Source organism: Oncorhynchus tshawytscha, linkage group LG04, assembly GCF_018296145.1.
Source record: "Oncorhynchus tshawytscha isolate Ot180627B linkage group LG04, Otsh_v2.0, whole genome shotgun sequence".
NCBI lineage: Eukaryota > Metazoa > Chordata > Actinopteri > Salmoniformes > Salmonidae > Oncorhynchus > Oncorhynchus tshawytscha.
Window position 1 is genome coordinate 53,802,484 of NC_056432.1, and position 27,925 is coordinate 53,830,408.

Here is a 27,925-nt window from a genome sequence, read left to right on the forward strand (position 1 = left end):
TATCCGCCGCCATAGCTACCACTGAGTCACTGTCGAGGATTGACAGTTCACCTCAATGGCGCCACACATTCAACAACATGTAAAAGCATTTCTACTATACCAAAGCAAGCTCCTCATAGCTCCATGAAGAATGGTGGTTGTGGAACTGTGGATATCTACTGTATATAGGTCAGCGAGAGACTATGGGAGTTCCCATGGTGATGAAGCTGTGTAAATCTTTGTGGCTTTCACACTGCCAAGCCACACAGAGTAGTCCCCAGGGGACAGAAGCCCTGAGAGCAAACCAGAGACTAAGACATGAGAGCAAACCAGACTTAACCAGAACAAGACTTAAAAGCACAACTTGGAAGATATGCTCTGTTCAATGTTAATTTAAATGAATGATATATAAAAGTGAAATGAAGATTTTGATAATACAATATACGGTATGTTATGATAGGTGTGCGGTATAGGCCTACTTTGAAATTAATTATATGCCAATTAATTCTTGAAGAATATAACTAATATGCCTTATGAGTATTGTACAACAGCCTTACCATGATCCTAACCCCCAAAATCTACATGGGTTTGATGCATATTTGGACATTCATATTAGTGTATATGAATATTATTTCCCTTTGCTGATTTTACTAACCACTGTTTCCAATGTGTTGGAATTCTGTTTTTATACTGTTTCACGGGGTATTCTCACCCCTTCCTCGGCAGTAAGTCTGTGTGAGACCAAGTGGTTGCTCCAGGACATCAACATTGTCGGGGTGCCGACACAATAGGTGTTTATTGCTTCCAGGCCAAAGCACTCAGCGGGGTTTTGACATATCCCGGCAGTCCTTTTATTGAGCTCAATATTAAAAGTCTGGCTAGCAAAACACTCTCAACCTTGCCTGGGTGAGTGAACTGAGTGAGTAGACATGCCAGTCAAGGTTATGTAACATTTAGTTATTGTACAAAGTAGTGAAAGAGTAGGGATTCTGGTATATCCAAGAAAACTTTATTTATTCCCTCAGTGGCAATTAAGAGGGCATTGCCAGGTTAAAAATTATATAACATCCTCATGTCAAGAACATACATACTACATTTAAACATATGGCTTTATGTGCAATGGTAAAGTGCCGTAGCTTATTGTATAGTTCTGAAGTAGAACAATTGAAAGGAGTTAAGCCCTGGTTATAGAACTGTAATATTATGGTGATATGGATGGAGTTATATGCATGAGGGAATTGGCCGAGTGTTGTTACATGTTGCCGGTTGGCCTTAGGGATACCTTGAGCAACATCATTTTGAGTTTGACAGAATATGGGTGTCACTGAATGGGAGTCAATAAAATAGCATTTTGAAGAAAATGTTACATATGAATAGGATTGAGATGTGATTTACAGAAACAAATGTTTGTTCAGCAGCTGTTGCTAAGTACAGCATACATTAACGTAAGGTCAGTTACATTGTTTTGTGTACAGCATTTTATATGTCATATATTTTCATGATAAAGTGGCATTGTTAATATTGCTTTATGCAAATGTGTCCCTCTCTAGATAGTAGTTTTGCATGTAGTACATTGTAAATGTGTGACATTTCCACTTATCCCTGTAGCATTATGGTATGTTGAAGTAAGGTTATTGAAATCCCAGGCCAATGTGGAATAATTATTTCCAGTAAACGTTTAGGCATATTACTGGGATAATTCAGACAAATTGTTTCCTTGAAAGTAGTCTATGGACAAATAAATACTGCAATCCTAATAATAGTATTTTGTAACCAAAAAAGGTTAGCATGCTTTAAATATCATACCCTGATAGCATGTTTTAAACTTTGTTTTAAACTTTTATTTCACTACATTCCTCACTTATTTCACTACATTCCTCAACAAAATTATGCACTTTTTACTCCATACATTTTCCCTGACACCCAAAAGTACCCGTTACATTTTGAATGCTTAGCAGGTCAGGAAAATTGTCAAATTCACACACTTATCAAGAGAACATACCTGGTCATCCCTACTGCCTCTGATCTGGAGGACTCAATAAACACAAATACTTTGTTTGCATGGTTTGTATATGATATCTGAGTGTTGGAGTGTGCCTCTGGAATTGTGCCATCTGGTTTGCTTAATATAAGGGATTTGAAATGATTTATACTTTCACTTTTAATACTTAAGTATATTTAAGCAATTACATTTACTTTAGAAACGTGAGTATATTTAAAACCAAACAGCTTTAGACTTTTACTCAAGTAGAATTTTACTGGGTGACATTCACTTTTACTTGAGTCATTTTCTGTTAAAGTATCTTTACTCTTACTCAAGTATGACAACTGGGTACTTTTTCCACCCCCGAGGTCAAGCTTATCAACTAATTCAAGGTGAATGTAGATTTGGAATACAAGAAAAGCTGATGATGTGGGCAGTTTAGAAGCCTCTTTTGGGAAGGCCACTCTTCACTGTCAAGCCGTCTCACCGGCCCTCTTCATGACAATATTCTTAAGGACAGCTGTCCACTGCAAAATAAATATGCATCCTAGCTCCCTTAGGGGTCAATGTAATCAATGTCCCAATGTGAAGTTGGCTGTCACATTAGATATAGGGGTGAAACATATACTTAAATAAATAGAGTGGAGTGGTTGGAGTAGCTCACAAGGGGCTCAGCAGGATTTCTTTCTCCTGAGGGATGAGAAGAATGCCAGCCATGCAGTCAATGGTTGGTTGGGAAATGTCAATCAAGCCGTGCACTTGGCACGCCAATGTCATTTTCACGGAATCAGTTATCCTTGAGAGATAACCAAGCAAAACTCACCCTCACAACGTGACCAACCACGACTGCTCTGTCTACTGCGTGCACTTCAAATATACTGGCAGATAACCGAAAAACAACGCAGCTCGGCACGGAGCGTATGAACTCTGTGTACACTCTGAAAATAGAGCTGTGTTGCGTGAAAGGCAGGAAAGGGAGCGAGGCGCCATATGCGCCTGCTGAAATCGGAAGAGGGCAATGTACCCCTGTAGGTATACGCATCTGAGCTGAGTATTGGCCGCTGTGCTTCCAGATCATTTCTTCATTGGATTGGCGTTGTCGGAACACTCTCCCGCCGTGTGTGCTCCTGTGAAGAGCTTGGACCCTGTCGGGTAGGAAACTGGCTCAGAGAAACCTTTTCCGCATCCCTGGAAGGTACACATATGTCTACCTGTCTGGTGTGGCCACAGCAGCAGCAGGCATTGGTTCATTGGGGTCCCGCTATTTCACATGGGCATTGTTCCAGCAATTCAGGCACTAGATAATGCTAAAGGTCCTGTTTGCATGATACACAGCTCATTTCTTACTGCTCGCACGAACCCACAAAATCCAATTAGCTGAAATGACAGCGTCTCATACACATTCTCATATCTAATCTTATGCCCAATAAACTAAAGAAGCAGTTCCCTTGTGCACTGGGTATTTCATACCTCAGTGAAGTTTCCCTAACATTAACCTCGTTAGCCATTGTCTGGTGACAAGTTATCTCCAACAGGGATAATTACCGAGGTGTGGAGTTAAGGAAAAATAATAGAATGTGGTCAACTCTAACAACACGTTATAGTACTATCCATTTCATATCAGGAGGAACTAGCCATCTCATGTCAGTAGGAACTAGCCATCTCATGTCAGTAGGAACTAGCCATCTCATGTCAGTAGGAACTAGCCATCATCTCATGTCAGTAGGAACTAGCCATCTCATGTCAGTAGGAACTAGCCATCTCATGTCAGTAGGAACTAGCCATCTCATGTCAGTAGGAACTAGCCATTTCATGTCAGTAGGAACTAGCCATTTCATGTCAGTAGGAACTAGCCATCTCATGTCAGTAGGAACTAGCCATCTCATGTCAGTAGGAACTAGCCATTTCATGTCAGTAGGAACTAGCCATCTCATGTCAGTAGGAACTAGCCATCTCATGTCAGTAGGAACTAGCCATTTCATGTCAGTAGGAACTAGCCATCCCATGTCAGTAGGAACTAACCATTTCATTTCAGTAGGAACTACTCCTTTTATGTCAGTAGGAACTACTCCTTTTATGTCAGTAGGAACTACTCCTTTTATGTCAGTAGGAACTACTCCTTTTATGTCAGTAGGAACTAACCATTTCACGTCAGTAGGAACTACCCATTTTATGTCAGTAGGAACTAGCTATTTTACTTCAGTAGGCCAGATTACTGTGCACCTAGAGTTGGGCGATATGGATTTATATTGTGATACATTTTTAGATAACAGTAAATCAGTGATAAATTATGATAAACCATTTGGGGGGGAGGTGCTAATGCTGGGCGATATGGACAAAAAGTCATATCGCGATAAATGTAACTTTTTTGCGAGATAATATCGATAACACAAAAAGAAGATAGAATGGACAGTTACTTTACATTAGCAGCAGGGCTCTAGACCAGTGGCAAGCAAGCCAATTTAGATGGTAGCCTATGACTAAAAAAGTAAGCTATTTCATCTAATCTATCCAGGAAATGCATGATTGATATTTTGATGTGCAACATGTCAAAATAGGATCCAGAAATTATCCTAATTATTTTTGTCTCTTCGGAGAATTTGCTGACATCTATAGGCTATATTATTCACCACCTTTGGAAGTCAAAACGCTAGATTGCTAACTCTAAATACAATAGTTGCTAGATAGCCAAGTAGGCTAATTGATTCATCTATCAGTAAATGTAGTGTCATACAAAAACTTTCCAGAGCTAGACCTAGGCTACTTGAATACTACTTACAGCAGCATTCAAATTTACCAGACAATTGATACATTTCCTGGAAATGTACTATATGCCTTGGGTGCGTAACCTGAGCAGGGCGTCCACCCACAGTGCTCCGAATGACCAAGTCACATTTAGAATATGGAAATTATTCTTAACAGAACATGCAACTCAAGGATGCAATGGCGCCAGTCCTTCTTATCGAATTCCAATGCACACTTTGAAGATGTTAGAATAACTGCCCACATTTACTTTTCCTCAGTCAACAAGACAAATAACAAACAGCAAAATCACTAGCCTATGTCAATCTACTATCCCCCATAATAGAAAAGTTGACCTATTCTATTAGTCAGCTTGTCGTTCTGTGCAAGAAAAGATAAAGAAAGCATCACCGGTTAAATGTATTTCCATCGACTTGAATTTCCATCAATGAATAGGCTAAAAAGCATTTTTTTGCAATGGGATTTTTTTTATTTTCCCAGACCATTGGCCAGTGCCAATTTTATTTATCTGCTTTTCTTTTTTGTTACCAGCCAAAAGCCGGGCTAATGAAAACCCTACGCCGTTTGCAAAGTGGTACCAATGGTACCAAGTGGAACTCAATATTAAGAGGTGAGATATACGTTATATACTCACAGAAAGCTATGACTTTCCTCTACTATACTACAATAACAGTAGTTGCTTTGAAAAACTGTATTTTTCACTCAATAGCATTTTGAGCAATTGTCATATGTTTGTGCTTCTCAGAATGTATCTCTCTCCCTCCTCAGTGCGCACAGTCGGGAGAGGGAGTGAGTCAGCAGCCAACAGTGAAACTGGGACAGGCAGATACTTTCATAGCATGCATCAACATTATGCATAGGCTATTACTCTTTACAAAATCATGGTTTTAGAACAATGTAGCAAAATAACAGAAAACTACCAAAGTAAGTAAAATCGTCCGAGCTCTAAGTGCTAGGGAGATCCAATTATGACATTGAACAACACCATTTTATCACATCACCAGCAATGGTCCATAAGCCTCTGAGGCCCTTTGATGTGGCTTTTTCCTCATTCAAGGCTCCCCAACAACATAGTTTGACATTACTTTTTGTCAGCATGATAGGTACGTACGTAGTAGCTGAATTTCAATCAGCTATTTGGGTGTGACACATCCCTGTGCCTGATAAACGATGTGTCCAAAAGTAGAGGCGACTGTCAATCAATAGGTTGTCAAGGAGCAATGTCGACTTTGTCATTCCTCTTGGCTCAGTGATACTTCAATAATACAATTCCTGCAACCTACAGAAGTCAGTGTCTGTTGTCAAAAGGATGGCGAGACATATAATGGAATTAATTTCCGGTGGGTTTCCATCTTACAGAGTGCATTATTCTAATATCACAAGAGAACAAGAGTGGATGAACAACCCTACTGTGAATGAAAATACTTTCACAAGACAATTAAGTGGCCAACTGTGATCCTATAGTGCCTGGTTCCTCTCTAGGTTTCTTCCTAGGTTCCTGCCCTTCTAGGGAGTTTTTCCCAGCCACCGTGCTTCTACATCTGCATTGCTTGCTGTTTGGGGTTTTAGGCTGAGTTTCTGTATAGCACTTTGTGACATTGGCTGATGTAAAAAGGGGCTTTATAAATACATTTGATTGAACTGCTTCCCCACTTGGCACACACTGGTTGAATCAACGTTGTTTCAATGTGATTTCTCAACGTATTGTGACGTGGAATCAACATGCAAAATACATTGGATTTGAATAAAGTCATCAACCAGTACTGTTTTCATCTCATTTCAACCAACATTGTAAACATTGAAATTAGGTTAAAACTTTCAACTTAAATACATGTACTTAACCTTACTAACAGGTTGTGATATCAATTTAGATTTTTGTCACTGGCCTACACACATTAACCCAAAATGTAAAAGTGGAATAATTTGTTAATTTTTTTAAATCAACTAATTCAAAATGAAAAGCTGAAATGTCTTGGGTCAATAAGTATTCAAGCCTAAATAAGTTCAGGACAAGTCACATAATAAATTGCATGGACTGGGTAAACATAAAAATAGCATGGTGAAGCATGGTGAAGTTATTAATTACACTTTGGATGGCGTATCAATACACTCAGTCACTACAAAGACACAGGCATCCTTCCTAACTCAGTTGCCGGAGAGGGAAAGGAAACCACTCAGGAATTTCACCATGAAATTGGCCAATGGTTACTTTAAAACAGTTACAGAGTTGAATGGCTGTGATAGGAGAAAACTGAGGATGGATCAACAACATTGTAGTTATACTCCATCATACTAACCTAATTGACAGATTGAAAATTAAAATATTCCCAAACATGCATCCTGTTCGCAACAAGGCACTAAAGTAATACTAGAAAAATTTGGCAAAGCAATTAACTTTTTGTACTGAACACAAAGTGTTATGTTTGGGGTAAATCCAATGCTACACATTACTGAGTACAACTCTCCACATTTTCAAGCATAGTGTTGGCTGCATTATGTTATGTGTATGCTTGTAATCATTAAGGACTGGGGAGTTTTTCCGGATAAAAAAAGAAACAGAATGGACTAAGCAAAGGCAAAGTCCTCGAGGAAAACCTGGTTCAGTCTGCTTTCCACCAGACACTGGGAGATGAATTCACCTTTCAGCAGGAGAATAACCTAAAACACAAGGCCAAATCTACACTGTAGTTGCTTACAAAGAAGATAGAGAATGTTCCTGAGTGGCCGAGATACAGTTTTGACTTAAATCTGTTTGAAAATCTATGGCAAGAAGTGAAGAGGGTTGTCTAGCAATGATCAACAACCAATTTGACAGAGCTTGAAGAATTTTGAAGAACATGGGCAAATGTTGCACAATCCAAGTGTTGAAAGCTCTTAGAGAATTACCTAGAAAAACAGCTGAATTTGCTGCCAAAGGTGATTCTAACATGTATTTACTCAGGGGGTTGAATATTTATATTAGTATTTTATTATTATTCCACTTTGAGTATTTTGTGTAGATTGTTGACAAGAAAATACAATTAAATCCATTTTAATCCCACTTTGTAACACCAAAAAAATGTGGAATAAGTCAAGGGGTGTGAATACTTTCTGAAGGCACAGTAGAAACATAAAAAATAAAAAATGAACATCCTGTATTCATACTGTATATTGATTGGGTGGTTGGAATTATGTTGAACTGTAGATTTGATTAGAAATATTTTCATTTGACCTGGTTTCAATGTCAATAGTAAAATGCTATGTTTGAATCAACGTCATCGTTTAAATGCCGTGCCATCATAAAGAGGTATTTTGAAGTCCCAACAATTTCTGCCTGATCAGTGCCTCCTACTGGTATATGAGGGGTAATGCACTTCACTGAGAACAAGCCTAACACCCAGATGCCTACCTCTATGTACCCTAATTCGCTTTGGAAACAAGCTGGTTCGTTTCAGCTGAGCTATCATGTCAACACATTTAGACATTGATCAGCTTCCATACTCATTTGCAGTGAACACCTACATAAAATGGGATAGTTCAAAGTAACTCCTTTAACTTTTCATACAGCAGCTGAATATCAAAGTCAATTGTGAGTGAGGTTGGATTTACATAGATTTACATAGATTTGCCCAATAAATGACACCATAATGACACCAATGTGTAGCTAGGTATACTACCATTCATCCATGGTTGATTGGATCTTTGGAAGTTGAAGTTTATTATTGACATGTGAATCCAACATATCTATCATTAATTTGTAGACAAACTGGACATTGAATTGTGAACGCAACCTAGTATCAACTTTTGAAGAATACGTATCTTCAAATACTTTTAATTCGGAAAGTATTCAGGCCTATTGCACATTTTGTTACGTTACAGCCTTATTCTAAAATGGATTAAATGTTTATTTTCCCATCAATCTACACACAATACCTCATAATGACAAATAAAATAACAGGTTTTAGAAATGTTTGCAAATGTATTACAAATAAAACACGGAAACATCACATTAACATAAGTATTCGGACCCTTTACTCAGTACTTTGTTGAAGCACCTTTGGCAGTAATTACAGCCTCGAGTCATCTTGAGTATGATGCTACAAGCTTGGCACACCTGTATTTGGGGAGTTTCTCACATTCTTCTATGCAGATCCTCTCAAGCTCTGTCAGGTTGGATGGGGAGCGTCATTACACAGCTATTTTCAGATCTCTCCAGAGATGCTGGATTGGGTTCAAGGCTCGAGCTGGGCCACTCAAGGACATTCAGAGACTTGTCCCGAAGCCACTCCTGTGTTGTCTTGGCTGTGTGCTTAGCGACTATCCTGTTGGAAGGTGAACCTTTGCCCCAGTCTGAGGTCCTGAGCGCTCTGGAGCAGGTTTTCATCACGGATATCTCTGTACTGTGCTCCGTTCATCTTTCCCTCAATCCTGACTAGTCTCCCAGTCCCTGCCGCTGAAAAGCATTCCCACAGAATGATGCTGCCACCACCATGCTTCACCTTAGGGATTGTGCCAGGTTTCCTCCAGATGTGAAGCTTGGCATTCAGGCCAAAAAGTTCAATCTTGGTTTAATCAGACCAGAGAATCTTGTTTCTCATGGTCTGAGAGTTTTTAGCTGCCTTTTGGCAAACTCCAAGCGGGCTGTCATGTGCCTTTTACTGAGGAGTGGCTTCCGTCTGGCCACACTGTTTTCGTACCCTTCCCCAGATCTGTGCCTCAACACAATCCAGTCTTGGATTCCTTCAACCTCATGGCTTGGTTTTGGCTCTGACATGCACTCTCAACTGTGGGACCTTATATAGACAGTTGTGTGTCTTTCCAAATCATGCCCAATCAATTGAATTTACCACAGATGGACTCCAATAAAGTTGTAGAAACATCTTAAGGATGATGAATGGAAACAGGATGCACCTGAGCTCAGGTACTGAATAATTATGTAAATAGGGTATTTATTTTTATTATTATACATTTTGCAAAAAAATCTAAAAAACGTTTTTTGTTTTGTCATTAAGGGGTATTGTGATTGGATTGATGAGACATTTTTTAATAAATAAAAAAATAAGGCTGCAATGTAACACAATGTGAAAAAAGTCAAGCGGTCTGAACACTTTCCGAATGCACCTCCCGAGTACTGCAGCGGTCTAAGGCACTGCATCGCAGTTTGTCCACATACTTATGGTCATGTATTGTATCATCACGTTACTCTAAGTTTACTTCGATATGATGGTTATTATATCAATATTTGCTCATACAGGTATTTCCACCACCAGTTCTAGCATAATTAACTTTACCAACACAAAAAGATCCCACCTTGTCAAGTTTACCAACAAATGTGCTGTTTCCATCAGGCCTGTCGTAACATTTTTTATCCAACATGTACTCTACTTGCATAAAAAGGTTGGAAGTAAACCAGGGGCTTCCTTTATAAAACGGGCTTCTGATCCATTTTGATCTTAAGAAAACAACGCAAAAGTAGTTATTTATAAAACCTGTATCTTATCTCGACGCAAAGTCTAGACTTGACGTAAGTGATTTTCCTGCTGGTTATGTATGGCCAGTTTAAGGTCAGACCATTTCTTTTTCACATCAGCCCCAGTTCTGTCTTGCTGCCCCACCTCGTTCACTGCAGCGGTGACACACTCCCAAAGCTACCTGTCTGGATTTGTTGTCAACCCACTATTTAGTCCACTGAATATATACGTGATCCACCATCCCCTCGATCTCGTCTTCCAAAAATGTTGCTTTTCTCTTTTGTTCCATGGCTATTCCTGACTAAACCCTCATTTGTGCTAGTATTCTATAAGGGGAAATCACTGATTGTAAGGCACGTTCAGGTGCCGTCAATTTTAAGTTAATTTGAGATTTATACATCACAGGTGCGTAAGTTACCAATGGGCTTCTTAGAACTTGCGTAAGCAAGGTTTTTTATGCTCAGTATCTTTTATGAATCGAACGTAAGCACACCGTCGGAAATTATCTTACGACTAAGTTCAAGTATAAATCTACGGTTTTTTTTAAATAAAAGAGGCCCCTGATTACTGTCTTGTATTTCTTCTGGTGGTTGTTAGTTCTCAAGATTATCTTATTTCAAAATATATATCTCCATTATTGTCACACCCTGACCATAGTTTGCTTTGTATGTTTCTATGTTTTGGTTGGTCAGGGTGTGAGCTGAGGGGGCATTCTATGTTACATGTCTAGTTTGTCTAGTTCTATGTTTGGCCTGATATGGTTCTCAATCAGAGGCAGGTGTTCGTCATTGTCTCTGATTGGGAACCATATTTAGGTAGCCTGTTTGGTGTTGGGTTTTGTGGGTGATTGTCCTTGTTCCTGTCTCTGTGTTACTTTGCACCAGTATTAGGCTGTTTCGGTTTTTGTGTTACGTTTATTGTTTTTGTATTTTGATTCGTGTTTACTTTGTTTCATTAAACATGGATCGCAATAGCCACACCGCATTTTGGTCTGACTCTCCTTCACCTAAAGAAAACCGTGACAATTATCTGGTTTTAGTCATTTAAGTTTACACTGAAAATGTTTTCCCCTATGAATATATAAACTCTACAACAGTGTGTCTCATTAGCGTTTTCTGCCTGGCTAAACATGTAGCTCCAGTAGCTTCTTGAGCTCCAAAATTTTTCTAAGCTCAAATGATCCCTGTGCATTTATATTAACAAACATGTGCAAGTTCATACTATGAACTACACATATTTAACTTTTTGAATAAACATACACTAATGCATATTAAGTGCATACAGCTAACCTACATTTTGGCTTCTTTTGGTGGGTTGGAGTTTTGGTCTGCCTGGTGACATTGCAAAATTCTTGCTTGAGAAATTGCTCTTTTTTAAGAAGCTATTTTGTTTCTTTTTGACCATTTTAATTTAAAACAATCACAGTAAAGTACTTAATTGCTAACCACACATGATTTCATATTGAGATAAAACAGCTACATTGGACCTTTAATGTTTTTATCATCAACATAGGCCTTCTTCATATAAACAACTTAAAATGAGTAAATGCTACATCATTATCAATTGGAATAATTCTAGCTATATTTCATATTTATTTCCCGATGCTCTCGTTGTATTATAACATTTTCCAACTAGATATGGATACACAACTACACATGGATCAGAAATACATTATCGGGAGTAATTTTCTTCTTAGAGCGTCCCTTGTGATTCATTATTGTTGTGCATTATAAAGAATCAAATTCTTCTACAGTACAATTTTTTTCATTCAATGTAATGCAATAGAAGAGTTCTGTCACGTTCTGACCCTAGTTATTGTGTTAATTGTTTGTTTTAGTTGGTCAGGACGTGAGTTGGGTGGGCATTCTATGTTTTGTGTGTCTAGGTTGTTTTTCTGTGTTCGGCCTAGTATGGTTCTCAATCAGAGGCAGGTGTCGTTAGTTGTCTCTGGTTGAGAATCATACTTAGGTAGCCTGGGTTTCACTGTTTGTTTGTGGGTGATTGTTTCCGTGTCTGTGTTTTACACCACACGGTACTGTTTTCGGTTTTCATAATTCACGGTACGTTTATTGTTTTGTATGGAGTGTTCAGTGTATGTGTTTAATAAAAAACCATGGACACTTACCACACTGCGCTTTGGTCCTCTCCTTCCCTGGAAGAAAGCCGTTACAGAATCACCCACCACAAAAGGACCAAGCGGCGTGGTAAGCAGAAGCAGCAGGGGAGGCAGCAGCAGCAGCAGCAGTGGAAGAGGCAGCACTATTTGGAGAAATGGACTTGGGAGGAGATCCTAGACGGGAAAGGACCCTGGGCAGAGCCAGGGGAATATTGCCGCCCCAAAGCAGAGCTGGTGGCAGCGAAAGCAGAGAGGTGACATTATGAGGAGCTAGCACGGCAGAGCGGCTGGAAGCCCGATAGGCAGCCCCAAACATTTCTTGGGGGTGGCACAGGGAGAGTGTGGCAGAGTCAGGAGTCAGACCTGAGCCAACTCCCCCTGTTTACCGTAAGGAGCCATGGATGGAATCAGAGCAGTCGGCGAAGATGAGGTGTGCGTCTGGGAATGTTGAGGAGGTATTGGACAGAGTAGAGAGAGAGATGTTGGTTTGGTGTAGTATGCACGGCATTCGCCCTGAGGAGCGTGTTAGCTGTCCGATGCCACCTGTGTCAGTTCCTCGTACTCAGCCTGAAACATGTGTTAGAGTTCCGGAGGATTTGATGCCTGCTATACACACCAGGTCTCCAGTACACCTTCACAACCCGGTGTGTCCTGTTCCTTGCACTCACCCTGAGGTGCGTGTCCCCAGCCCGGGAACACCAGTGCCGGCACCCCGCACCAGGCTGTCTCTCCGTTCTTTGGCTACAGGTGCTCCTGCCTGTCCAGCGCTGCTAGAGCCTTCATACTCTCCAGAGCTGCCGGAGACTCCCCTCAGTCCAGAGGCGCCAGAGCCCCTCAGTCCAGAGGCGCCAGAGCCCCTCTGTCCACCACTGCCAGAGCCTTCCTCCTCTCCAGCGCTGCCGGATTCTCCCACCTGTCCGGCGCTGCCAGAGCTTCCACCCCTCAGTCCAGAGGCGCCAGAGCCCCTCAGTCCAGTGGCGCCAGAGCTCCTCCCTCCAGCGCTGCCAGAGCCTTCCTCCTCTCCAGCGCTGCCGGAGTCTCCAGTCTGCCCAGCGCCGCCTGAGCTGGCCGTCTGCCAAGCGCCGTCTGAGCTGGCTGTCTGCCCAGCGCCGCCTGAGCTGCCCGTCTGCCCTGCGCCATCAGAGTCTCCCGTCTGTCCAGAGCTGCTCGAGTCTCCTGTCTGTCCAGAGCTGCTAGAGTCTCCTGTCTGTCCTGAGCCACCCGTCTGTCATGAGCCGCCAGAGCCGCCAGTCAGCGTGGAGCCGCCAGAGCCGCCTGTCAGCGTGGAGCCGCCAGAGCCGCCTGTCAGCGTGGAGCCGCCAGAGCCACCAGTCAGCGTGGAGCCGCCAGAGCCGCCAGTCAGCGTGGAGCCACCAGAGCCGCCAGTCAGCCAGGATCTGCCAGAGCCGCCAGTCAGCCAGGATCTGCCAGAGTCGCCATTCAGCCAGGATCTGCCAGAGCCGCCATTCAGCCAGGATCTGCCAGAGCTAAGACTATGGTGGAGTGGGGTCCACGTCCAGCGCCAGAGCCGCCACCGCGGACAGATGCCCACCCAGACCCTCCCCTATAGGTTCAGGTTTTGCGGCCGGAGTCCGCACCTTGGGAGGGTGGTACTGTCACGTTCTGACCCTAGTTATTGTGTTAATTGTTTGTTTTAGTTGGTCAGGACGTGAGTTGGGTGGGCATTCTATGTTTTGTGTGTCTAGGTTGTTTTTCTGTGTTCGGCCTAGTATGGTTCTCAATCAGAGGCAGGTGTCGTTAGTTGTCTCTGATTGCGAATCATACTTAGGTAGCCTGGGTTTCACTGTTTGTTTGTGGGTGATTGTTTCCGTGTCTGTGTTTTACACCACACGGTACTGTTTTCGGTTTTCATAATTCACGGTACGTTTATTGTTTTGTATGGAGTGTTCAGTGTATGTGTTTAATAAAAAACCATGGACACTTACCACGCTGCGCTTTGGTCCTCTCCTTCACTGGAAGAAAGCCGTTACAAGTTCACCCTGTATCTTACGGGTACTTTGATAGCACAGGCTTATGTAAGTAAGCCTTTTCTGTGGGGGAAACATTAATTGATTCAAAGCAAATAAACTCATACTTATTTCACTTACTTCCCATAACTTTGAGTGACACATTTTTATTAGTTTTGTATTCTAGGCTTTTAAAAGTATAGGACCCAGGTTTGGGAATGAGGAGGTAGTGGCTTTTAACCTTCAGGGTCACACAGTGTTTCTTGGTAGTCTTAAACCAATCTACTTTGAAACAAAAGTATACACCTCACACACATGGTTATGGGTTTAAAAAAATATATGCATCTTTTGGCAACAGATACCTTAAAAAAGGTATGAGTGTGGTAGGAGTGTGGATAAGAAAACAAATCAGTATCTTGTGTGAACACCATTTGCCTCATGCAGCGTGACACATCTCCTTCGCATAGAGTTGATCAGGCTGTTGATAGTGGCCTGTGCAATGTAATGTTGTCCCACTACTCTTCAATGGCTGTGCGAAAGTTGCTGGATATTGGCAGGAACTGGAACACGCTGTTGTAAACATGCTTAATGGATGACATGTCTGGTGATTTTGCAGGCCATGGAGGAACTGGGACATTTTCAGCTTCCAGGTATTGTGTACAGATCCTTGTGACATGGGGCTGTGCATTATCATGCTGAAACATGAGGTGATGGCAGTGGATGAATGGCACGACAATGTGCCTCAGGATCTCATCACGGTATCTCTGTGCATTCAAATTGCCAATGATAAAATGCAATTGTGTTTGTTGTCTGTAGCTTATGCCTGCCCATACCATAACCGCACCGCCGCCATGGGGCACTCTGTTCACATCGCTGACAGAAAACCGCTCGCCCACACAACGCCATACACATGGGTCTGCGGTTTTGAGACCGATTGGACGTATTGCAAAATTCTCTAAAACGATGTTAGAGGCGGCATATGGTAGAGAAATTAACATTCAAATCTCTGGCAACAGCTCTGGTGGACATTCCTGCAGTCAGCATGCTAATTGTAAGTTCCCTCAAAACTTGAGATATCTGTGGCATTGTGTTGTGTGACAAAACTGCACATTTTACAGTGACCTTTTATTGTCACCAGCACAAGGTGCCACTGTATAATGATCATGCTGTTTAATCAGCTTCTTGATATGCCACAACTGTCTGGTGGATGGATTATGTTGGCAAAAGAGAAATGCTCACTAACAGGGATGTAAACAAATTTGATACATAAGCTTTTTGTGCTAATGGGATCTTTTATTTCTGCTCAATGAAACATCAGACCAACACTTTACATGTTGCATTTATATTTTTGTACATCACAGAATACTGCAATATATCAAAACCGTTTGACATAGAAACACCGGATTTTCAGTTTTAAAAAATTATATTGTTGATTATGAAATATTAATAATGTAACAAATTGAGATGGTTTAGGATGAGTTGGACCGCAGAGTGAAGGAAAAGCAGCCAACAAGTGCTCAGCGTATGTAGGAACTCCTTCAAGATAGTTGGAAAAGCATTCCAGGTGAAGCTGGTTGAGAGAATGCCAAGAATGTGCAAAGCCGTCATCAAGGCAAAGGGTGGCTACTTTGCCAAATAAAATATATTTTGATTTGTTTTACACTTTTTTGGTTACTACATGATTCCATGTGTTGTTTCATAGTTTCGATGTCTTCACTATTATTCTACAATGTAGAAAATACAAAAAAATAAAGAAAAACCCTTGAATGTTATAAAACTTTTTGACCAGTAGTGTAAATGTGCATCTTGCTGAGTGCTGCTTTCATTCCAAACTATTAGGTTGATGAAAAACTGTGGCTGACATGTCTATGTGTGTAATTGCAATAAGAACCATAGTTATGGGTCAATTAGACCTTAAAGGGTCTCAGTTTAACGGTAAACATGTCTTCTGCTGTCACCAAGTTTGCTTGGGTGTCGCAATGTATTAGGTGCACTTCTGGTCTCTATTGGTTAAGGTGCTGGTGTTAACACATATCAACAGCCAAAGCCTCCTTTTTAAAGCATACTATTTTCTTTCACCCCATCTGTCTGGTGTGCGTAATTCGCCCTCGGTACACAATGCGGCAAAGTGAACGCGAGTTGCTTAAAGGCTTTGTACATAAAAGGCATTTATGTAGAGAGGCAGCTCAACAGATCCCTAAGAGCACATGATCATTACTAATCCGGTTAGGTTAGAAGTAATGTTTTATTATTAGTCCTATCCATTTAGATAATGGGATTCCCTTCACCATGCTACCAGGCTCTATATTCAGAATGCTGTTGTTGTCAGGTCGGCTTGGTAGTTGGATTAATGGAAGTTGTATAACGCGTTACACAACCTTTCAGTCACTTAACGAAATGAACGTTCAGGGGATGGAACACGAAATTCTGATGAACAAGCTATAATGAAAATCCTTTTCAAAGATCCAATATTCAACTGAACTGTTGATATTAAATAATAGATTTGGGCACGTAATGCTATTTATTACCAAGTGTTATTATCTTTTATTGAATGTGAATTAACTCTCCCACACAAGATGATAACCTCCTAAAGACCCTTTTCTGAAGTTGATGACTAAAGTTATCAATTAAATATAGTTAGCTTATTGTTAATTTACATATGCAGGATCTGTCATGATGCAAGTCAATAGTGGGTAAAGATTCTCTCACATTCAAGGACAGGAAGGAAACCAGGAAGAACTGGCCAGCTTCAGAGTGTGAAGTCAATGCCCATGACAAGTGTCATGGGGGACCCTTTTGACTGAATGGTGCCTTATAAGGTAGAGAATTGGTCATGTTCACTGGAGACATTTTGACCACATGTGAGACAACCACTGTTGCGTTGAAAAATACCACAGCTCCCTCCACACATCAGCGTTTCACAGACTGCTCAGGGTTTTATTTTCTGGCCTTACATTTATTTTATATCTTGCATTTGAGTAGTTTATGGCCTTAACATATTGTATGGACTTTCATGGTCATGCTGCTCTTCTGTGGGCACGATGGCCTTTCTGAATACCACCCGTTGTCAGAGGAAGGCCCTAAAAATTGTCAAAGACTCCAGCATGGCAAGCGGTACCGGAGCGCCAAGTCTAGGTCCAAGAGGCTCCTAAATACCTTCTACCGCCAAGCCATAAGACTCATGAACAGCTAATCAAATGTCTACCCAGACTATTTGCATCCCCACTCTCTTTTACGATGCTGCTACTCTGTCTATTATCTATCCATAGTCACTTTAACTCTACCTACATGTACATATTACCTAAATTTCCTCGACTAACCAGTGCCCCCGCACATTGACTCTGTACCAGTACCACCTGTATATGGCCTCACTTTTGTCATTTTACTGCTGCGCTTTAATTATTTGTTACTGTTATTTTGATTTGTTTACTTTTTTTCACTTGTTTTTTCTTAAAACTGCATTGTTAGTTAAGGGCTTGTAAGTAAGCATTTCACTGTAAGGTCTACCTACACCTGTTGTATTCGGCACATGTGACAAATACAATTTGATAGAAAGAGGAGTGGGAGGCCCATACTATTTGTGGGTACTATTTTAATGAAGCTGCCAGTTGAGGACTTGTGAGGCATCTGTTTCTCAAATTGGACACTCTAATGTACTTGTCCTCTTGCACAGTTGTGCACCGGGGCCTCCCACTCCTCTTTCTATTCTGGTTAGAGACAGTTTGCACTGTTCTGTGAAGGGAGTAGTTCACAGCGTTGTACAAGATCTTCAGTTGTTTGGAAATTCCTTGCATGGAATAGCCTTAATTTCTCAGAACAAGAATAGACTGACGAGTTTCAGTAGAAATGTATTTGTTTCTGGGCATTTTGAGCCTGTAATCGAACCCACAAATGCTGATGCTCCAGATACTCAACTAGTCTAAAGAAGGCCAGTTTTATTGCTTCTTTAATCAGAACAACAATATTCAACTGTGCTAATATATTTGCAAAAGGGTTTTCTAATGACCAATTAGCCTTTTAAAATTATAAACTTGGCTTAGCTAACACAACGTGTCATTGGAACACAGGAGTGATGGTTGCTGATAATGGGCCTCTGTACGCCTATGTAGATACTCCATTAAAAATCAGCCGTTTACAGCTACAATAGTCATTTACAACATTAACAATGTCTACACTGTATTTCTGATTAATTTGATGCTATTTTAATGGACAAAAAAATTCTTTTTCTTTCAAAAACAAGGACATTTCTAAGTGACCCCAAACTTTTGAACGGCATTGTATGGATATTGGGACGGAACCAGAACAGAACCCAAGTATCCAAAATGTTGCTCTACCTCCACCCTACTGGGGCATTTGTCAAACTTTTAAATCCACACTCCTGTAAGTAAAACGGCTACTTAGCTAACCAGGATACTCAAGCAGATTGTGTGGTGACTCGATAGACAAACATTTAAGAACAAGCACTGTTAAACCAACTCCATCCACCTAAAGTGATTGCATTCAGGATTTAGGCTGATCTAGTTCTTCGATGATCTAGTTCTTTACTTGTCATTCTACCCGGTAACCTCAACAGTCTCCGATTCCAACAACATTTATTCATAATGTGCCCCCTCCTAATGTGCCCCCTATTATAAAGATTATAAGATTATAAACACATTAGAAAGCTTCGCTAATCCTCCGTATCAAATCAGAACATTCGACTAGGCTACCTCCCGAAGATGTTTTATAGGAAGCTGCAGAATCCCAAAGTGCTGTGTCAAGAGTTGGACCACTTTCCTGGGTAAGCCCTATTTTTTTATTCCTGATATTGTTGTTGAGAACCCGTCCTACGTTCCTTTGTTTGCTGAACTGTGGAGGCCTAGCTGAGCTAACAACAATTCTGTCACAATTGTAAAAATGTTTTAGTGTTTGTATCAGTGCATTCAATCTTCAGAATCACTGCAAATTAAACAGCTAATCATTTGAGAATGTGATCCTCTGTGTGTGTGTGTGTGTGTGTGTGTGTGTGAGTGTGTGTGTGTGTGTGTGTGTGTGTGTGCGCCCCACAGCTCCACAGAGCCTGCAGCCTGCATTGCTCTCTCTACACATAGCATCACTGCAGGTCTGGCAGAGTAGGGAGCCTCTATGCTCCCTGGGAAACAGTGCTTGCATGCCAAATTGACATTCACTGGAGTATGCTCCCTCCTGTCATTTTGTCAACACCGTCACTGTGTGGAGTGCGGCCAAGCAAGCCTTCTGACAGACAGGCAAATGGGAGGAGGTGGACCTCAGCAACATAACACCATCTCACCACCCCTCAGCCCAGTGGCAGGGTTCAGTGCACACGCACACAAACACCCGAGCATGCGTGTCCACACATGGCTTTCTTGCCCGCCAACATCCAACTCTTTTCTTGGACACATCACAAATGATCTCTAAAGTACTATTACCAAGCTATGATTCACCTCAATGACCCCCCATTAGTCCAGATTTAGGTAAACTTGCATGTAGAATTCAAGGATGCCACAAATGTGTGGCAAATACCAATGGCCTCTGTTTTTTACCCCCTTCTGTGGCATTCCCGGAAGTACTTAGCTTGAACCTATTCAGTTTGCCTAAATGAAGATTGTACAATCGATAAGGTATTCGAAAGGTCACCATGGCAATGTTGTTGTGTAGGAAGTAGAATCTTGAGGCTGGGCCTTGCATAATCAAGAAACATTGCTGTCTCTTCACCATTCCATTAATCCAATACTCAATTTGCAGGGAATATAATAGGCATGGTATCTGAAGCGCCAGCATATTGCTGAATTCTCCGCCGGGCATGAAGGCACATTGAAATAAAGATTTAAAAAACATGGCCACCGCCAAAGATAAACTACCTCCACAGCCTCATTGAATGGTTTATCCATTTCATTTGTGCAGGTATCCCATGCAAAACACTCCCTCTCCAAACAAACAGGAGGATACACTTATCAGGAGTCAGGTGTCATGGCAAAACACCGGCGAAACACGGGAGATAGGGACTCAAATGGAACCCGCACTTGTCAGCCAAGATGGATCCCAGACACCGAATAAGCTTAGGGAGGAGAGATTAGATAAAAATAACAGAATCCATCCAAACGTTGGCAGAGGTGTGCAGGTGGCTGATAAAGGATTCAAATGTATGTAGCTCTACCAGAGGAAAAGAGCAAATATAATGTTGCCTGAAAATGAATGCAGGGCACTGGCAGCGTGTATGCTCAGTGGAGGAGAGAGTGAGAGAGAGGAGCGAGAGAGAGAAGAGAGAGAGAGAGAGAGAGAGAGAGAGAGAATAGCGAGGGGTTAATAAAAGGCAGGAAATGAAAAAGGAGCTGTCTGTTGTGACTAAATGTGACCCATAAAATCTATTCTGTTATTTGAGTTTTCGCTCTAGCATGGAGTGAGACAGTTTTTGTTTGTCCTTAAACATTAACAATACATCTCCCACTGAGCTTGCCACCTGCCTTTGTTCCCAGATATAGATCTCATGATACGTCCCCCCTAGTGGTACCAAATCCATCTGGGGTGTGGTCTGGGTGGGAAACAACTGTTATTTCCCCCCCGTCATTCAGAGGCGAATAGTCAGAATCAGAGATATGTAGCTGGCGAAAATAAATGAATAAATAAAGGATGAAGGGGGGAAAAACGACACTATAAAAACTCTGCTTTAATTCTAAACTGTATTATTTATGATTCCGCTCTTTTGTTCATGCCCAGACCCATCTCTCTCCACACACTCCAATCTCTCTAATCATTTGTGAGTAATGCCTCTGAGCACTTTGGTTTGCCCATAGGGTACCAATCATGGGCCATTAGAAAGCCAAAAGAGAAAAAGGGAGAATAAATAGATGCAGAACCCAGGGAGTGGGAGACAAGATCATCCTTCAGATAAGTCAGATAGGATACTGTAGGATGCTGCCGACCTGTCATGATTATAGGGTAGATAAAAACCAGTGGAGTAGTGATTACTGAAATATCCATCGTTGTATATTTGATCGGGACCATTGTGTAACCTGTGGGCTATATTTGAACTATTCCCAAATGTGTAACATTCCAATAATGATAAGAATAGTAATTATAGGGGTGGCATAGAGTTGATCAGACCATGTCATGCATTATATTGGGATTCCATCTCTCGTCATTTCTCTGCCGTTTCTGCATATTGACGCTTGACACATCTACTCAGATCCTTGAGGTCTACAAACTCCAAACGTTTAACAAAAAATGTAGGCGGTGCTCCTTTGAATTGACTGTCTTTTTCAGCTACTGCCAACTCGAAAATATTTTACTTAATAAAGCAGTTTTTCTATTTAATATATAAACATATGCAAAACACACAAGTCTCCATAACACAGCTTTGCCCTTCAGGATTCGACACACTGGTATGACACTAAGCGTCACGCCGAATGTCAGAAAGTGCATTCACCCTCGCGGGGCCTCGGGAGTGACACTGATGGGTTGATTGATGTTAGACTAAAAACAACCAACGACCTGCCTGTGTAGCCACTCGCCCCTGTGGTCTTTGTACGCTGCCATGAGACCTGAGCGATCGGAGCGACGTACTCCAACAGACAAAGACATGTAACAGTGTCTTGAAGGAGTCAAGGCTGTCTGAATTCTCCCGCCGTGCGAGCACAAAGGGGTGGGAGTCGTTCTTTCAAAGTCACCTGCTCGTCAAATATGATGTGGTTATACTTGTAAATATATTATCTTCTATCTTGACAGCTAAAACGATGAAACAGAATGTCTTAACCTTCACTACACATTTTAAGGGTATATTGAAGTAATTGTACATGAGAGGGCCTGTTGTACGACTGCTTTTGCCTGGCTGTGCTGCGGTCGTAGGTACGAGGCGATAGCCGAGTAATGTAGGGTTGGTAAAACGTTTTCAGTGTAAACTTAAACAACTAATATAAATGTATGCAGAAATGATAATGGAGCTATATCTTTTTTAATAAGATCATCTTTGAGAACTAACAATAACCAAATTAAAAACTAGACAGTCTAAAACATGTCAAAAGCCATGGCATAATATGTATAATTGCAGGAAACTATCCTTAAAACTGTAAAATGTTGTCTGTCCCATGGCAAAATGTGAAGATTTGCCAGAAATTGGCTTTAAACCAGAAAAAAGTCCCGTGTGGCTCAGTTGGTAGAGCATCGTGCTTGCAACGCCAGGGTTGTGGGATTGATTCCCATTGGGGACCAGTACGGAAATGTATACACTCACTACTGTAAGTCGCTCTGGATAAGAACGTCTACTAAAAAAAATCTAAAAAATAAGCAAATGTGAAGAAATAAAATGAAGCATTCCCTGACAAACCTGGCCACGGTTAATGTATCTAACTTTTGCCATAGCCACGCCATTGTTATGAACGTTCTAAAGAAAACAAAAAAAAGACTATTTGCCAGTCCCACTCGACATATGTCACAACTTTCCTTCCCTGGCAATAGATAACAGTAGAACTCCAGCCAACATGTTTCAAATGAATCATTCCCCTCTTTTGCGTAGCTTTGTTTTGCCAGGATTTAATTTGAAGCAAAGCTTGACATTAGCAATATTCTCCTTGAGCAGGGCTCTTCAACATTACATTTTGAATGCACCATTCACTAACTTCGAAGAATAGCTCCCTGCATATTCTTTCCTCCCTTTTTGCCTGCTTGCTTCCATCTCTCCCAATAGAAAATCCTCTGACTTATTTATTTATTTGACCCTTAAAATCCCATTACTATGTTATTACACTCAGCAGCAGCATGGAGAGGACAATCCTGCTCTATAATGTGCATTGATCTTTGTTTATACCTTCAGCAATAAAGCCTGCTTGGCACGTCTGTATAGTTCACATCCATTCCTCAACATCGAGCTCACAAGAAAACATCATTAAGGATATCTTAGACACAAAAGCAGATGCAGATAACATTTGACGGGAAAACTTCTCGTTTCCCGGGAACTAGGTGAAGACCAAAGGAGTTATTCACTGTAACTTTATTTGAGTAACAAGCGGTCATATCAAATGTCTTGCAAGAAGATTGGGCGCAAACAAACTTTCTGTGTTACGTCACGTATGGCATTGAATACCAAATGACAGTGTCATGGTGTCCTCTAATTAATTTCTCATTGGACGGGAGCTACCAAAGGTTCTATTTATTGTGACCCACTTCATTACTGTCATGTGGCCAATGTGGTTGCCATGGCACACCAATTACCCTGTGTCTTTGAATTTCAATTATCATTCACATCTTGTCTCACACTATAAGGACATTACCGTCTTACACAAATGTCATTTTTCTCATCTCGGGGCTCGAGACCTACCCTGCCTCTGCATTTATGAAATCATATGACGACAAGAACAAAAAATCAGCCCGGCCGTCTCGAGCTGTGACATTGGGGTTAAAAGCTCTTGGGCTTTGTTTACAATGGTAATGATGGAGGCGCATTAAAAAATCTAATCATAGAGGCAATCTTCAATCGAATTAACCCTCTACTGCATGCATTATAATAGAACCATGCAAAAAAAGTTTTCCTCATTTAAAATGCCCCAAATTACATTTTTGAGGGGAAAAAAATGTACGTGTAATTTTGGGATTTTTGCCGTATGGCAATCTCCAACCACTAAAAACATAAGAAATGTGTTTTTCTTATGCAAATGTGCTGTTTGAGTTATAATTGTATTGTTTTTAGTCATTCACAATATCTGAAATTGTGTTTTCTTGTAAAAGATAAAAATAAAAGATTTACTCTGGATATTCTTTTCTTTTTTCATAAATAATATGATCATTATTATAATGTTATGAATATTAAACATAACTGTTTAATCCACGCATATATAACAAATATTGTTATGATTATGATTTCACTGTAATTTTCCTATGACCAGGCCCCTCCCACTTGAAATGCAGTTCCACTATCATCTGCCTATGCCCCCCCCCCAACACACACACACACACTTCTGTAAAAGGTTATTGTGTTTGTATTTTTTTCATTTTTGCCATATTGCAACACCATGCAGTAAAGGGTAAAAAAAAAAAAAGAAGATCACCACATCCGCCCCATGTCGCCCTTCTAGATCGGCGATGGAAAGTGGCAGAGCTACAACGCTGTTTGTCAGACCAGGAGACGTCCCAAAAATCGGTCTTCTCACGTAAAGTTCTGTAGCATCTGAACGGCCTATAGAAAGTGGAGACTCTCACGATGGTGCTCTCCATTTTTCTCTATGACCCCCACAAGTGTCATGGTACTCGTCTAAAGGTAATTCATACAAATGAATGGAAGTATGGAGGTAAATTTGTGCCAAATAAAGGGGGTTAAATATGTGAGCTAGATATAGGACAGAAACGTCAAAACCTTATTTCTTATGATACATTTTTGACTGTCTTTTTTTGCCATTTATTAATGTGTTATTCAATGTATTTATATGGGCTATAGTAAGGCCAAATTCAATATATTATCAAATCATTAGAAATAAAAAAAAATTCTGCCTAAAGAGGTCCTAAAATGCCAAACCAAATAGCAAAATTATCCATGGTATGAGATTAAAACAATTAATTATGTCAACTAAGAACCCCCCCCCCTCAACGGCTTAGACTTTTAAGAATACATTTTTCACCATGACCAACCACCTGAAAATGTCCACTATTGTCCCAAATGGCTACTGTGCAAAATACATGAGTATTTGAGCAAGATGTCAATCCAACAAACCAGTCTCCCAAATGCTTGTGTAATAAATCAAGCAGAGCATTTAATTAAAATAATGATGGACCCTTCACTCCGTAATCACGAAGAGACAACTTAAAACTACTTGGCAGAGGAGCCAAAGCCGTTTCCTGATGATAGACAAAGTGACGGCTAGCAAGCACCACTACACTCACATTTACCTTTCAATACCTCAGGTGCTGAACAATAGCGGTCGATGAGACGAGATGATCTCTTTGGTCATTACCCCCGGCCAAGCATGCACAGTCCATCAATGCATATAATTATTATCGTTACCATCTTGCCGCTGTCAATAGTTCAGTCTAATTCACAGGATGCCCTGCACTTGACCCTCTGGTCTAGTCAATCACTGCTTTTCTTCTCTGTCAAACATTGCTTAGAACTACACAAAAGGGCCAATTCGATCAAGGGCCCAATTTGAACAAAACCCATACACGAGAGTTAAGGGGGGAAAAACATTTAAAGAAACAAAATAACATTCTTGGGGTTGATTTTTTACCATGTCGCAAGAAGGGATTGTTTCTTTTAAGTAAAATGTGATTTTTTTATTAAATTACTTAATAGGTACCTAATATAATACAATTGATTATCTATAGCACAATTCCAGCTAGCTGGGGGGGGGATAGGTTTTGGAAACACTGCTTTAGAGAGTAAATGCTTGCTGTTAGCCATGAACATGACGTATGCACAATTAGTTATGAAATAAGTTGTAAACCAAAGACAAGCAGGCCTAAACATAATATTATAGTTAAACGTTTTTGTTAAATAAGATTTATCTCTGTTATATGATCTCAATAATTATGACGCATTCCACAAATATGGAGGAATCTGTCATGGTTAGACGGCCATCGAGGGCTTTGGGGATTAATGACGTGCAAATTGGGGTTACTCTCGGGAAAGATTACAATTTTTCAGAGATACAGAAAGATTACATTTCTTAGCCACAGGAAATACTGTATCTTGGCAAATTAGAAATGTAGTCCATCATTTCAATGGGAAGCTTCTGATACCCATCAGTTGAGGAGCCACTGACTGTCATGTATAGCTGCTAGGTCATTATGCTCTCAATGCAAAAGGACCTATTCGATTCCCCATCACCTTTCAGCAAGATGACCTACTGGATATTAGCATGTATTATGAGGCTATTACAGCTACTGTCAGGCTCCCATTGTTAATCTCAGTCATAATCCACGTTCCTCTTTAGTGCCCCACCCTATCCAACATCAAAGATAGAGCTTAAAATGCAATAGGTTTAGTGTTTACAGCCAGATGTGAAGAGACTAAGCAATGCAGGCCCTGTCTTTGTGACATGTACAGTATAATCCAAGGATGTCGGCAGTCTTTAATTGCGGGCCAGTAGCTAAATATTTAATGTTATGGAGGTCCCGATGGACACCGGCATTTACCAGACATGGTTGCCTAGGTAGGAAACATCAAAGTTAGTGTCAATAATTAACAACATTTGTGAAAATCCCATAAAAGAGACTTTGCAAAGACATGAATGGCGAATAGGCTAGACTGCATTGTAGTGAGTAGTGAGCAGCCACATGCGCTCATGCGTGCATATACACTCACCCACACACACAAATACACATACACACACACTCAGGAACAGTCACAGTACTCTCAGCCAAATCAGATGCAATGAGGAAGTGTGGCAAAAGTGGGTTGAATTTCCCCTAATCAATTCTATACAGTTACTTTCTCCCTGGTCAACTATGTGCCAATTTTGACATCAACCAACAACTCAGCTCCATAAAATCGTTGAGATATCCAAAGTACTCTCAAATAATTCTATCTAGAAAAAAATATTATGTTATAGGTGTTTGGTCACCAGAATCTTAAAGCTATATTCTGGGAGGGAAGCTTCGGAAGCCTTTAGGATTTTCAGTGGTCATTTCAATTCTTGATACCAATTCATTATAATTAGAACTTTTTCTAAAACAAGTGTGTAAAGCCTCAAAATATGGTTAAACCTATTTATTGGGTGTCATGAACTGTCAGTTCTTCCATCAAGACCACTGCCTGTGAAATTGAGAGGGGTTACATTTCCCTAGCCCCATCCCTCAGCTGTATAACAAAAAAACTGGTGGGGTGGCCGCTTTGTTGTTTTTAAATCTGAGAATGTGAACTCAGCAAAAAAATAAACGTCCTCTCACTGTCAACTGCATTTATTTTCAGCAAACTTAACATGTGTAAATATTTGTATGAACATAACAAGATTCAACGACTGAGACATAAACTGAACAAGTTCCACAGACTAACAGAAATTGAATAATGTGTCCCTGAACAAAGGGGGGGTCAAAATCAAAAGTCACAGTCAGTATCTGGTGTGGCCACCAGCTGCATTAAGTATTGCAGTGCATCTCCTCCTCATGGACTGCACCAGATTTCCCAGTTCTTGCTGTGAGATGTTACCACACTCTTCCACCAAGGCACCTGCAAGTTCCCGGACATTTCTGGGAGGGATTGAGATCCGGGCACACTGACATTCCTGTCAACACTGACATTCCTGTCTGGCAGAAAATCACGCACAGAATGAGCAGTATGGCTGGTGAAATTGTCATGCTGGAGGGTCATGTCAGGATGAACCTGCAGGAAGGGTACCACATGAGGGAGGATGTCTTCCCTGTAACGCACAGCATTGAGATTGCCTGCAATGACAACAAGCTCAGTACGATGATGCTGTGACACATCGCCCCAGACCATGACGGACCCTCCACCTCTAAATCGATCCCTCTCCAGAGTACAGGCCTCGGTGTAACGCTCATTCCTTCGACAATAAACGCGAATCTGACTATCAACCCAGGTGAGACAAAACCGCGACTCGTCAGTTAAGAGCACTTTTTGCCAGTCCTGTCTGGTCCAGCAACGGTGGGTCTGTGCCCATAGGCGACGTTGTTGCCGGTAATGTCTGGTGAGGACCTGCCTTACAACAGGCTTACAAGCCCT

The 27,925-nt window shown here is 41.0% G+C and overlaps 1 protein-coding gene and 1 long non-coding RNA gene across 3 annotated transcripts in view; one reads left to right on the forward strand and one right to left on the reverse strand.

The window, feature by feature from the left end:
• The window catches only part of LOC112248995 (leucine zipper protein 2), a 192,135-nt gene that overhangs the window by 158,807 nt on the left and 5,403 nt on the right, over positions 1 to 27,925 (reverse strand). The window lies entirely within an intron of this gene.
• Positions 2,842 to 5,623, forward strand: LOC112248997. Its single transcript, XR_002953297.2, has 3 exons — positions 2,842 to 3,115; positions 5,258 to 5,336; positions 5,495 to 5,623. It is a non-coding gene; the product is annotated as an uncharacterized LOC112248997 (long non-coding RNA).